Here is a 13820-nt window from a genome sequence, read left to right on the forward strand (position 1 = left end):
TTCCATACCCTTTTATTTTTGCCTTTTAAAACATTGACTTTTTAAAAAATAATTTTTTTAAAATAATATTCTCACTTTGAGTTTGATAGATCCTTGGGATTAGATATAGATTTTGCTTTTTTGCCATGAATACTATATAACTGGTTGTGTCATTTTCAGAGTCTCTTATCTGGAATCACATGATGTCTATTTGTCCACTTTTGGATGATGTTAATTTTGGCCCACTGGTGTGGTGGTCAGTTTCATGCATCAGCTTGGCTAGGCTACAGTCCCTGGCTATTCAGTCAAAACTAATCTAGGTGTTACACTAGAGGTATTTTTTATATATATATATATGTATGGCTAAAGTTGACTTTCAGTAAGTGAGACTCCCAAATAATCTTAGTGGCTTCATTCAATCGGTGGAAAGGACTTACAAGCTGAGCTAAGGCTTCCCTGAAGGAATGGTTGTTCTTCCTGTGGACAGAAGCTTTGGCTCATGCCTGAGAGTTTCAGCTGCCCTTCTTGATGGCCTGCGGTATGGACTTCTCTACTCAGCCCTCACCATTGTATAAGCCAACTGCCTGCAATAAATCTCTTTATATATGTCTCCTACTGTTTCTTTTTGTTTTTTCTGGTTCAACCCTAACTGCTAAAGATTCAAATCTGCATTAGTTTCCTATTTCTGTCATGACAAATTACCATAAATTTAATGGCTTAAAGCAACAGAAATTTCTGTTGGTATCATATCTGATGGATAGTGTGGGTCTCCTGTATATGTCTCAGGATTCACCCTACTAGATAAGAGATTCCTTCACAGATTTTACCTGAATAATTCCATCTCTACTTTTATCTTCTGACTTAGGTGGCTGAAAGGATCCATAAATAACATGCCAATGTTTCCAAAGAATCCTCTTTGTGTCTAAATACTCTGACCTTTTCATTCTTCTGACACATCAAGCTGTTTAGCCATACCTTTGGCTTTCTCTCCAGGGCATGCTTTCCTGAGAGTAAATTTCCTCATGTTAAGGACTTTTGATATTTGGAATGTCTAAAAATGACCCATCTATCTAGTTCTGCTTCCTTGCAGCTTAACAGTTTTCTGCTCAATTTTTTTTTCTCCTAACATTTTACTATAAGAAGCAAAAAGAAACCACGCTGCACCTTCAATACTGTGGATGAAAATATTTTCAGTTAATATCCAAGTTCATCATTTATATATTGTACTTTTCACATGACCATAGTTGCATTTTCTCACTCTGCTACGAATGCTGCAGGCATGAACCTTCTGTAGTTTAATCTGTCCTCCTTGTTTGTGTCATGTTTTGGGAGGGGAAAGGAGTGAGCAGATGAAAAACCAAGATTCATTATTTTCTCCAGACCTAAAATCTTCCATCTCTTTTTCATATTTTATGTAATTTCTTTAAATGTTTCTTCTCCTTTTACTCTTATTGGTATTGAGAAGAATTATCGAATTATGGGAATAATTTGATTCTTATCCAATAATTTAATCAACTTATTCTAATAATTTTAATCTTAGCAAGTTTATTTAGTCCTTGTTTTTCCCCTTAATATGATAATTAAATATCTAATTGTCTTTTAATTTTCAACTTGCTTTCTTCATTCTGAATTTTTTCTTCTTATATTTTTGTTTTATCACCTGGATTTTGAATCTGCATTCTTAAATTCTGCTATATCTTAAAGCATTGGTAGGTTTTATTCCATTCCATGGAGAATGTTTTCTTCCAGAATGAGTTCTTCTTCGTTCCTAACTTCTTTTATCTTTCTCCCTCTCTCTCTCCTTCTTTCCTTCATTTTTTCTTGCTTACATGATTATATTTCTTTTATTTGCTTACCTAGTTGCCATGCTAATTATGATCATCTTGTTGACATTATAATTGTCAGCTGTCTCTGGATTCTTACTTTTCAGTGACACAGTGTAGGTGAACACTCCTGGGCACTCTTCTTGCATCTTCTGCTGTGGTTTGTCTTTTCTTCTGAGTATGCTAGATACTGTCTGTTGATACTTAATACCATCTCAAATCCTTTAAACTCTAATTTGTACCCTAATGGCTAGAAACCTGAAACCTGTATTTTACATATTCTTTTGACATTTCTGGCCTACGTTTTCACCAGTAAGAAGCACTTGAAAGATATTTGGAAGATTAAAGAGAAAGGGAAGCCGTTATTCCCTGTTGGCAGCAGCAGTGGCTCCTGGATCCATCGACCCATAGGCAGATAATGGATTTGAGGTGTGTAGTTATTTCTCAGTAAGTTCCTTTGTTCTTTGATACTACAGGTAGTTAAAATACTTAGATTTTTTTCTTGAATTGTTGATATACTCAAGCCACATTTTGAGGGTTAATGTAGTTTTATGAAACCCATGGGATGAGAACATAGTTTAGCAATGTCAGATAATACTAAGTGACATCTTTGCTGGACATTTGGGCTCCATCTCTTTGGAGAAGCTACTAAATATTCTGAGGTTAGGGCTACTTCCTTTAGCCAGGGGTGCACACAGCTTCTCTGAACATCAGTCATGCTAATTTTGATTTAAGAAATGTTTTATTAGTCTCAGAATTAATGCATCTAGGTTAACAATGTAAAAATGTTCAAGATGACATATTCGGAACTTGCTATTAATAAAAAGTGGGTCTTATGTGGCTGTTCCTTGTGACATTATCTGACTGAGAACATTTGACTGAGGATCTGACTCAACATAAAAGTCCTAAACCCTTTTGACTGCCTCTCCCTTTGGCTGACATGGGGAAACAAAACTATTTCAACACTAATTGGAACATCAAGTTTGTCTTGGATTTCTAAGTCAATGTAAGTATAAATCTAATTAAAATGACAAATGGGATTAATAGAGCTCACCTAGGTCCCTCAGAGGCTGCCATGATCAAGGGAAAGTTGGACACCAGCATTGCAGTGAGTAAGGAGGGTTCAACCTAACTGGCAACCAAACTCACAAGATCCAGTCGGCTCTCCTCTAATACGGCACATACTGAGAGCCTTACAGGAACATACAGTAGGAAACACTGTCCATACTGCATCTTGTCTCATAGCACGATAGCTACCAAGTTACCAGGATTTTAAATGCCCTCTCCCATAAGGAGCAAGTGTACTTGCTGCACATGAGAGCCAACGTGTGCTTGCCAAGTTGACAGAGAGAATTTCCACCATATTTATCCTATTCTGTAACATAGGCCCAGGGCTCACTTGCCAACTCACAGCTTCCCAAGCTCAGGTGCCATCCTACAGGAAAAAAAAAAAATGTTCACAACAAACAAGGCAGACACGCTTTCCATATTTTTCTTAGCCTTGTTTTCAGGCATTACTATAAAAAGACAGACCATTCCAGGCCTGATATTAACACTTTTCCCAGAATTAGATAGATTTCTCCAGGAAGACAGGCCAAGATTTCAATCTGAAGGCTGATTCAGGACCTAAATAAAGTGAGGAGGAAACACTGGATGTATCTTTCTCTATCTGCTTCAGGTTATAATTCTATGGCTGCAGGGAGTCTAGATGCTCCTAGGATGAGCCAAGACAACACCATTTTGGCAGAATTCTTACCTGCTTTCTATAGCTCTAAGCAGAGATTGCCACTTATAATCTAGAATCTGCCATGTGTAGGTGACAATAGGTTTAACTGACTTTGCTTCAGAGTAAGATGATGTCTTCTTGCAGTAGATGAAATTCAAAGTTTGATTTTTTTTCCCTCTGTCTCCTCATCAAAAAAGCAACATAAAAAACAATACTCTGCTTGATTCTTTCATATCACATGCAACTGATGAATTAATCAGAAGAAATGCTCTTGAGCTGTCTGTCTCCTGGTTCTTTATCCTACTCCTGGCAGGGCTCTTTGCTGATCTTTCATTAGCGCTGATGAGCCCAGGGTGGAAAGGTACTTCTCTCTTTGTCCCTGAGAGAATGTCATCTTGGCCATCTCATACTTTCAATCACCACTAATAGCTATTTTGGCACAAATTCAGAGTAGGTTCAGTGGGGGGCAGAGGAAATATTTGGCATTAGCTGGATTATTTTAAATTTTCAACCCTGCGATGTTCCTGTAGGACAAAATAGGTGGTGCCAGAAAAGACAGCTTGCTTTCCTTAGAGCCCACGGGAAAGGGTGCCTGCAATGCTAAGCCATTGTGAATCCCTGGCCCTCCATCGGATGCCGCGCTTCACAGGCTTTATGTTCAGTCAACGGAAATAGCAACTGCAACTGTGATGTGTTTGCTTTGTGGCCAGTATAATGATCTACTGGTGATTGATTACAGGGGTTGACTAAAGAAAAATAAGGGAAAAAGCCAAGAGTAAGTTTTCAGGACTCCTCTTAGATGTAACATAATAAACTTAACTGCTTCAGTGCTGAGTTGCTGTAGGTCTCCCAGCAGTATATTAAGAAAAATTTATGTTGTTGGTTAATATGAAAAAGACAGAATAGATATAGGTTGGGCTGGCACATTCCTACATAACCAGATTTGAGGAGCTTACCTCCTCCAGGGACAGATTTGGGACTGAAAGGGAAACATCTGGGGTTGACAGGGACCTGGGCTCAGGCTGCTTCTTAGTTTGAAGGAATTGAAAACAACAGACACTCTGAAACAGCCCCAAAGGCGGGCATTTTGCCTAGATGCAGTATGGCACAAGAGTTGAAAGGATAAACTTTGGAGTCTGGCTTTAATGCCTAGATCCACCAGTTGTGCATATTTGGGTATATTGTTCAACATTTCTGAAGCTCAATTTCATCAATCAGAATTGAGAAAATAATATCCTCAGTTTGATAGGGTTACCTTAAGGAGTTAATATGATAACGTGATAAATGTGATAATGTGTGTGTGTGTGTGTATGGTGTATATGTGGGTATATGCATGCATGTGTATGTACATGTGTATGCATGCATGTGCATGTGTGTGTGTATGTATGCATATAATGAATGATATGTAGCATGAACTTAATTGTTCAATAATTGATAGCCAGTATTATCTGTCAGATCCAGACACTGTTTAAAATATCTCAGCTTATTCTAAGACAGCTTTAGTTTTTAACAGACTCTTGGTTTTCTTACTGACTACACACTTGATGAAAGCCCAGTTCTCCTAGAAAAGGATATCCTTGATAAGGGGCATGGGTCACCCCAGATTCACAGGGACCTTCTGCTATGTGCCTTCCTATTCATTGTTTGGGTGATTGTCTTCCATACTCACCAGGCAGAGAGAGACGAGGGAGCATTAGGACCTTGAGATCTTAATATACACTTATGTTTACATATCTGCATAAACATAACACATTATCATTAGTGCTTTAGTTTCTTTTTCCTTTTTTTTTTCTTTTATTTTTTCCTTTTTATTTTTGAGACGCTCTCCCTCTGTTGCCGAGGCTAGAGTACAGTGCCTCAATCTCTACTCACTGCAACCTTTGCCTCCCAGTCTCAAGCAATCCTCCTGCCTCAGCCCCCTGAGTAGCTGGGACTACAGGCCTGCCCACCACACCCGGCTTTATTTATGTATTCATTTATTTATTTGTATTTTTTATAGAGTTGGAGTTTCGCCATGCTGCCAATGCTGGTCTCAAACTCCTGGGTTCATGCTATTCACCCGTCTCAGCCTCCCAAAGTGCTGGGATTACAGGCATGAGCCACCACGCTCAGTTCCTCAGTTTTTTAATCAAATCTTTTCTCTTAGACATGAAAACATACATTCTGAAGGGAGTGGAAAGGGGTCGCACTTATAGACACTTCGTAGATTTGGGCTTGGGAGATCAGACTGACAGGCTGGTGTTTTACTTCCGGGTTTGATGCCAGTGGGAGCTGGCTCTGTGTTAGACACTGCATGTCAGAGGGAGAGACTACTTCTAAGCGCACGTAATTTCCACCTTTCAGACATTCTGAAACCTAAGTCAAAATGTCTCAGTTATGACATTACTTGACCCTAAGTCAAAATGTCTCAATTATGTATCAGGAAATATTAGGCTTGCACATTTGCATCTCAAAAATCAGCTGGTGTTCAAGGAAAGCACTCTGGGCAGCCTACGGCCCTTCCCACTCCTCTTGCCCCCACATTCCACCTTCCTCATCTCTACCTTGCTGTCAGCTCTTGGTCCAGAGCCACTCACTCTGGTTTGGTGGTTGTCTGTGCTCTCTCAAAAGCCTGAGCCTTCTCCTGCAGGCTTAAGTTCTGTCCATCCATTTGGCTAGAGGCGTCTTCGGCCTTGACCAGGAATGCTCCATCTTAACCCACCAGAACCAACCCTGGCTCCAGTCCCTGGCCAATCAGGCCAGTCTTGTTACTCTGCTGGGTGCCGGAGAACAGCAAAGAATAGAACGTGAAAAGAGTACAGATCTAGTTGGTGGAGCGTTAAACTGAGGCTACCTTTTCATGGAAATACGGTACATTATCTTCTCTGTGTGACAAATATAAGCTTAGGGTTCAAGAGCTAAATAAATATAGATGCTTTGGAAAGAATACGTTGTTTATTAACGAACTCAACTATTATCAGTGTCTGAAGTGCTAAGTATTGGCTTGCCCTTTTGTTGTAACAAAAGTTGTCATATCCCCCACTCAGAGTAGAGGCAGCACTCGCAGTTCCAGTACAACTTCTCTCTGTGACCTGGGACAAGCCTGTGCACCTCAGTTTTCTCATCTGGGCATCACTAGAGTATCTGCTTAACAGAGTTATTGTTAGGATGAAATAAGGCCGAGCACAGTGGCTCATGCCTGTAATCCCAGCACTTTGAGAGGCCAAAGTGGGTGAATCATCTGAGGTCAGGAGTTCAAGAGCAGCCTGGCCAACATAGCGAAACCTCCTCTCTCCTAAAAATACAAAAATTAACTGGGCATAGTGGCGGGCACCTGTAATCCCAGCTATTCGGGAGGCTGAGGCAGGAGAATCACTTGAACCCAAGAGGTGGAGCTTGCAGTGAGCTGAGATCGTGCCACTGTACTCCAGCCTGGGTGACAGAGTGAGACTCCATCTCAGAAGCAAAAAAAAAAAAAAAAAAAGAATGAAATGAGATATGTGTCTTTAGGAAGAGGAAAGGGAAAGGAGTATTTTCAGTGTCTCAGCATTGTGCTTGACATGTATGTCAACTCCCGCAAGTCTAAGCAGCCCAGTCAAGGTAATTGTTAATTTCCTAATTTTATAATTGGAAAATCCAAGGTGAAAATCAGGCTTCGATCCCAAGTCTTTTTGGTCTCAGAATCTGATCTCCTTCTGTTGCCTGTAATCTTGTCATAGCTATTTGGCTAGCAGTTTAATCTTGACAAGAATTTTAACTTCCGGCCAAAGTAGAGAAATGAGACTGAGCATGACTGTTGGCTTGTATCTTTGGTATTGTTCTCCTTTAAGTTAGTTAGGGACACCCCAATAGCCAGATTACTGTTGTACACGTTTCTAGCTTCCTTAGTCTAGTGTCTCATCCTTTGTTCAATTCATCAGTATGCTTGAAGAGTAATTTAAAAATTGTGTTGTTTGATATTTCATCAACTTTTACAACTTTCTTGAACCTCTTTCCATCAACCTTTCTTTCTCAAAGAGACCAATTTATCTGTTAACTGTTTCCTAGTGGAAGGATGTAAGAATAGGTTTAGATGAGATGCCACAGTGCAGATTTGTGAGGCTCAGGGCCTCACAAAGAGTTGATGAAGGCAAATAAGAATTATTTTAAAAAATTAGAGTGAATTTGAACTACCCAACTAATAATTTCAATTTTGAAATATAATTGATATAAATTAGTGATAATACTTAGGCATATCATTTTATAACCCTAAATTGAAAGATATTTCTTTTTTCCAGGCTTTATACCTCTGAATTTTGAGATTTATTTTTGTGATCCTAAGGATGAGAGGTCCACTCCTGTGCACTTCATATATATATATATGTAAAATTTAAAATAACTCAGTGTCTTCTAAAATACATATGTGCTTAATTTAGAAAGGAGGTACAACAGTAATGTTTCTATTTGTTGTTCTCAATAACTTTTATCTAACTAAAGAGCGATGATAGGTATTTGATACAGCCGACTGAGGGAGCATAGTGATCTTATGGTGATTATTTTCTGTTGCTATTGAAGGCAAATGTTGAGAGGCATGACCAGCAACAGATCGTGTGGGTGGGAACGGAATGCCCATGTAAATGTTCTGCCTCTTCTTTTCTTTTTTTTTGAGACAAAGTCTTGCTCTGTCGCCCAGGCTGGATTTCAGTGGCATGATCTGGGCTCACTGCAAGCTCCATCTCCCGGGTTCACGCCACTCTCCTGCCTCAGCCATCCGAGTACCACCACATCCGGCTAATTTTTTTTTTTTTGCATTTTTAGTAGAGATGGGGTTTCACCGTGTTAGTCAGGACGGTCTGGATCTCCTGACCTCGTGATCTGCCCGCCTCGGCCTCCCAAAGTGCTGGGATTACAGGCGTGAGCCACAGTGCCGGGCCCTGCCTCTTCTTTTCTTGATAGAGTTCATTTCAAGATCTTTGATTTGGAAACAATCTACAGCTGTCACTAATGCAATACTGAAAATTATATACACACACATTTTATCCACTTAAAATATGAGCACATTTTGAGGGAGGAAATTTTTTTTTTTTCCTGATAAAGTCCTGGAAAGCAATGCATGGAGATAGGCAGTATTCTGGCTTTTGATTAAGAGAAATCTGAGTTTGAATCCTAGCTCTGCTACTTGGGCAAGTTACCATATCTCTGAGATTCTTTTTCCTAAAGTGCAATACAGGATAATACCTATTTCATGGGACTTTAACAAAAATGGAGCAAGATATTCAAGATAAAGTTTGGAACTCTATTTCAGGCTCTTAGTAAGTGCTCATTAAATAGAACATTTCTTCCATTTTGCTCATTGATCTCATGAGCTAGACTAAGCTCCTGCCCTCTGTGCCCACTCTACTTACTTTCCCTGGTGGGCAGAATGACTTTTTCCCTTGACGAATTTAGGATAAGAAGCTAGAATGTTGCCCTGGCTGCCTCTTTTCTCTGTGAGTCAGTCTGCCTGCAGAATGGTTGGTCTACCTTCTTGTTCTGCCTGTAGTTTGGGGACATATGTTTATTTTGGCCCATTGCAGCTGCACATCTAAAACAAATCTTCTGTTCCAGGTTTGATCAACAATAAACTCTGTCCAACACTCATTTATATCTCTCAACTGATCCCAAGCTCAGTGGAGAATAAGATGTTGGGATTCTTCAAATACCACATATGTAAATAGTGAGATTGGTTTGTGGTTAGGTTAACAAAGTAGACCATCTTGAAAGAATAATGGACAAATGATTTTTGCACAAATTATTTAAGAATTACTGGAAAAGGTTCAGACAATTTTTAATTCAAGGAGAAATATTTCATGACCTAAAATTTTGCCATCAAACTTTTTATTCTTTTAAAGCCCTTTTCCATAGTCTTTTAAAGAAATATAATATTATAAAAAGTGATTAAAGACCTTAAATCACAGTTTCCTAAGAATCATAAATGCTCCCCTTTCCACGTGGAAAAGTGTAAAAAACCCAGAAGCTGGGAGATGGAGTGTGTTCAGAAGGCAGAGAAGTAGGAAGGAGAGAGATGAGGGATCTGAGAGCTAAGTGTGACCTAATGCAAAAATTAGTTGCCCTCCATCAGCCTAATGAACTTTGCCTACGTCCGCAGAAGAAAATCGCACACAATAACTGTTGGTGAGATGAATGAATGAACATTTATATACATATGCTCAGTGGAAATACAAATACCTACTCACACCACTATTAATTATGAGCAGTTGCTGGCTTGAAAGAGGGTTCCCATTTTACTTCTTGTTGCATATGAAAAGAGAAGGTGCCCCATGCATATATTGTCTTTTGAAATCTTTAGTTGACTTTATTATAACAACTGTCAATAAGGTGAAAATTTTGAGTTAAAGGGCATTTAAGATGACTATAGATTTGAAATAATGAAATAATGAAGTACCTGGTTGTACATCAAATATTTATTTTCAATGGTAAAGTACAATCTATGCAAGATCCTTACATTCCTGGCATTGTGGAATAAAGAGTCTGGCTCAATGGCATTCTTAAATCTCTACACTCTTGATATTAAAAGTGATCTTACTTATGTGAGACCCCAAACCTGCCCATATGAATGAGCTCATGTACTTTATTTCATCAATAAAACCCATATTTAACATGTATGTATTGTTTCAAATGATGCCGCACTATTAGATGGGCTTGCAGACAGTGTGGCTAAATTGCTTGTGAGTTCCAAACCACTGAATTGAGGCTCTTTTAACAAGATGATCTGCCATCTCATCAGTTTTTCTTTTGACAGCTCGACAATGATAACGTCAAGTCTAGCATCGAGATGTTCTATTTTGATCCCCAAATGAATTCTCATGTTTGTTATCCATGAAAAATGAAATTATAAAGAGGCAACACTTCAATCAAAGATTTCAAAGTGTGCCGCACACATAGACCCTGCTGAAAGAGGATGGAGTACCTTGTCAGAAGGTCTAATGTGAGGATTAACATGGGGCCAGTGTGATGAGTGCAAGTCTGGAAAAAAAAAATAAGTTTTGTTTTTCGTTTTTGAAGGGACAGGAATGGAATAATGAATTTATTATATTTTCTACCCTTATAATAATTTTAAATTATATTTCCCACTATGGAAGCTACTGTAGCTGACCCTGATTGTAAGCCTTTGAGAAAATTTTATCATTCTGACTAAATATGCAGAGCCTGCCATACTTAGTAAGAGGTAAACATTTTTAAATCTCTAAATGGATTTGCTGGCAATAGGTGCTCTTTTATCTTAGTCTATACATTGGTTTAATTAAGGTAAATTTAATACAAAAGTATTCTGTTCTCGGACGTGGATCAAGGGCTTTGGGGGAAATTACAGAAGGAAGGCAAGGACAGCAAAATTTGTGGAACACTAACTTCCAGACCAGCCAGTAACATTTCCAGAATGGCTAAGAGCATTCAATAACAGCATCACCCAATGTCCCTTTATGCCAAGAGGGACTGATCCTATTCAGGTCTGCGGAAACGAAATCTATCAGGCACTGAGCCATTTCTAGTTCTTCATCTGCTTGCGCTCAGTCAAGAAGAGTCAAAACAATACTTGCCTGGTTATGGCCTGCCCTATTCATCAGAGATTTAGAAAACTACCATCAAATTTGTGGGTGATGGCAAACTCTTGGCTTTCTCTAATACACATTAAATAACCAGGTCACTGCCTGGATAACAGAATCATTTTCATAACCTACATTTTAATTTATTTCAACTCTTATTGTAAGACTACACCAAAAATAAAAGTCATACGTAATTCACTATTACATTTGCTATAAAAACGCTACTGTAGACTTCCACATGAAAAAATCATTTTAGAATTTTGCTTAAGAAAATTTCCCACTTTCCATTAAGGAGAAACTCATTACTGCTTCTCTTTGGGCTCAGTGTAAACAGCAAGCGCTGCAACAAAAGTTGTTAACTTACTTAAATTATTTTCTTTGACTTTCTACAACTTTTTATATTTTAATATACTTTTATATTACAATATGTCACTGTGAATATTTTTGGCCAACAGACTATATAATTTCTGCTAGCTTCAGCTTTGGCTACACCGTATCTATATGAATATGTTTTTTTTTAAATTACCTCTGAAATTTTTGTACATAGGTGAGATATTAATATAAATATACAAAATAAAACAAAATCTAGTGTCAGAAATGACTAGGTAGGCCCAACCCTTTTGTAGGGCAAGAGTACAAGTGGAGATCCATGTACCATATATTTAAACAGTTAAAGCAAACTAATAAACATATTTATGTGTGTGTATATATTTACAATTCATATATAGACACCTATATATAATATTCTACATTTATAAATATGCTTTCATAACAACAAAATGTGTATATAACCGAAAGTCAGCAAAACATAAAAAAGAAATGAACTTAATTATTGTTTACCATATAATAGTCAATAGTCATCTCTGGGGAGGTTACTGGAATATGAGAGAGGACAATGAAGGAAAACTTTCATTTTAACTCTGTTATTTGAATGTTTTCTTGAACTATTTGTGTAGTTTAAATCATATGGAACAAAACAAATACAAGCCTCCGAAAGTGGAATCTGAGACAGCAGACTCAAGAGAGGCTTCTCTCGGCTTCTCTCCTTTATTTATGTGTCTCAGAGGCATGGCTTTTCTGTCCCTGAGTAGCTGATCTCTCCTGGTCTTAAGGTAAGTTGTTTCTGTAGGATCCTCCTTTTGTCTGTGTTACTTAGAGGGTCAGACATGTTGGGGCCATTTCCTCCCGGCTATAAGGTCGGCTAATCCCAGCTTCTCCGATTGGTTTTACAACTTTGTATCTAGGGAAAGCTAGTCTTTTGACTTATAAGGTTGCAGATTAATGTATTAGTACCTTTTCATTTTGTCTTTTATCTCAAGTTGCCCCTAAAATTGAGAGTGGCGGATAAGGTTGTTCTCATTATTTAACAGAACTAAACTTAATACATTCTATTTAGCTTTTACAAAGCTAAAATGCTTCCAAAGCATTTGATCACCCATAATCCAGGTACGCTCTGGGTAAGTGGAAAATAAAACTCAGTATCTGTACAACCTACACAGCAGCTAAGGAATATGGATCTTGAATAGATATACTTTGATTCCTTTGTTTCAGTGTGTACCACCAAAGCAGATGAATAAAATGAGAGGTGGAAGAGATTTTCTTGTGGATAAAGCTCAGTATTTCCAGACAAAGCTCACGAAACAAAACTCCTTTGATTCATTCTTTTAAGAACACAAAACTCAAACAGTTCTTGATTAATGTAGGTAGTGTCTTTACGGTTAAGGCATAACAAAATCTCCTTCTATCAAACAAATATTGTCTGGAGCAAGCTGGGTACCAGACCCATCATTCATTCTCAGGGTAAATGGCCACATCCTATAAAACTGTCCTTTCAGAATGAATTTTGCACTCAGTATGCCATGCAAGCACCCAGGAGCTGCTGCCCAATACAGTTGTTTCCTGGCATCCTAGGCTAGAAGAGGCCAAATTACACATGTTCTAATTACTCTGGTCATACTAATTAGTATTTCATTCATTGAAGATATATTTGCAAAGCAGAAAATGTAACAACTCTGGTGCCATGAGACTAAAATGCCTTAGTTGTTAGAACAAATCTGTACTCCAAAATACTGTGCACACAGGAGCCTGAGATACATAATTTGGATCCATTTCCATTAAAGAAATGGTTCTCCTCCACTCGGTCCCATAATGTAATTAACATTGCAGGTCTCATGGCTCTCTTTAAGAGAATTAGAAGCCATGAGTCATTTGAGCATCATCAGAACGAGCTCTCCTAATGTAAAATGACTCAATCGCAGAGATTGCTATCTGGCAGCATTCCGAGATATCAAGACCTGAAAGCCAGCACTTAATCTGATTTAGGGCCTCTTAAAATATTCTTCAAACTTGACTAGACATTGTTCTGGTAACAAAGATCGAGACTTATTTTAGGAACCAGCCAGGGTCTGAGCTGTCTTAGCTGTGTTATTGATTCCTTTTAAGTAATTGCATTTAATTTGGAAACCTACGGACAATGACGCTGATGAAGAAATGTGGCTATTCCAAGTAAAGTAACAGTAAGTGTGTGGAACAAAGACAGTATAAAATTAGAAATCTTTGTACAGATATGCTGTTTTTCTACTTCAGAGGTCTTAATGTCAGGATTTAGTCTATTAATCTATGTAAGGACATTTTCAGCATAAATTCAATAACAGTGAAAATAAAATTCTAACAGGCATCTTAGTAGGATTCTAATGGTTTATAGACGTTAACCCATCAACATGGTAATCG

The sequence above is a fragment of the Theropithecus gelada genome, chromosome 13, assembly GCF_003255815.1.
Source record: "Theropithecus gelada isolate Dixy chromosome 13, Tgel_1.0, whole genome shotgun sequence".
In the NCBI taxonomy this organism is placed as follows: domain Eukaryota; kingdom Metazoa; phylum Chordata; class Mammalia; order Primates; family Cercopithecidae; genus Theropithecus; species Theropithecus gelada.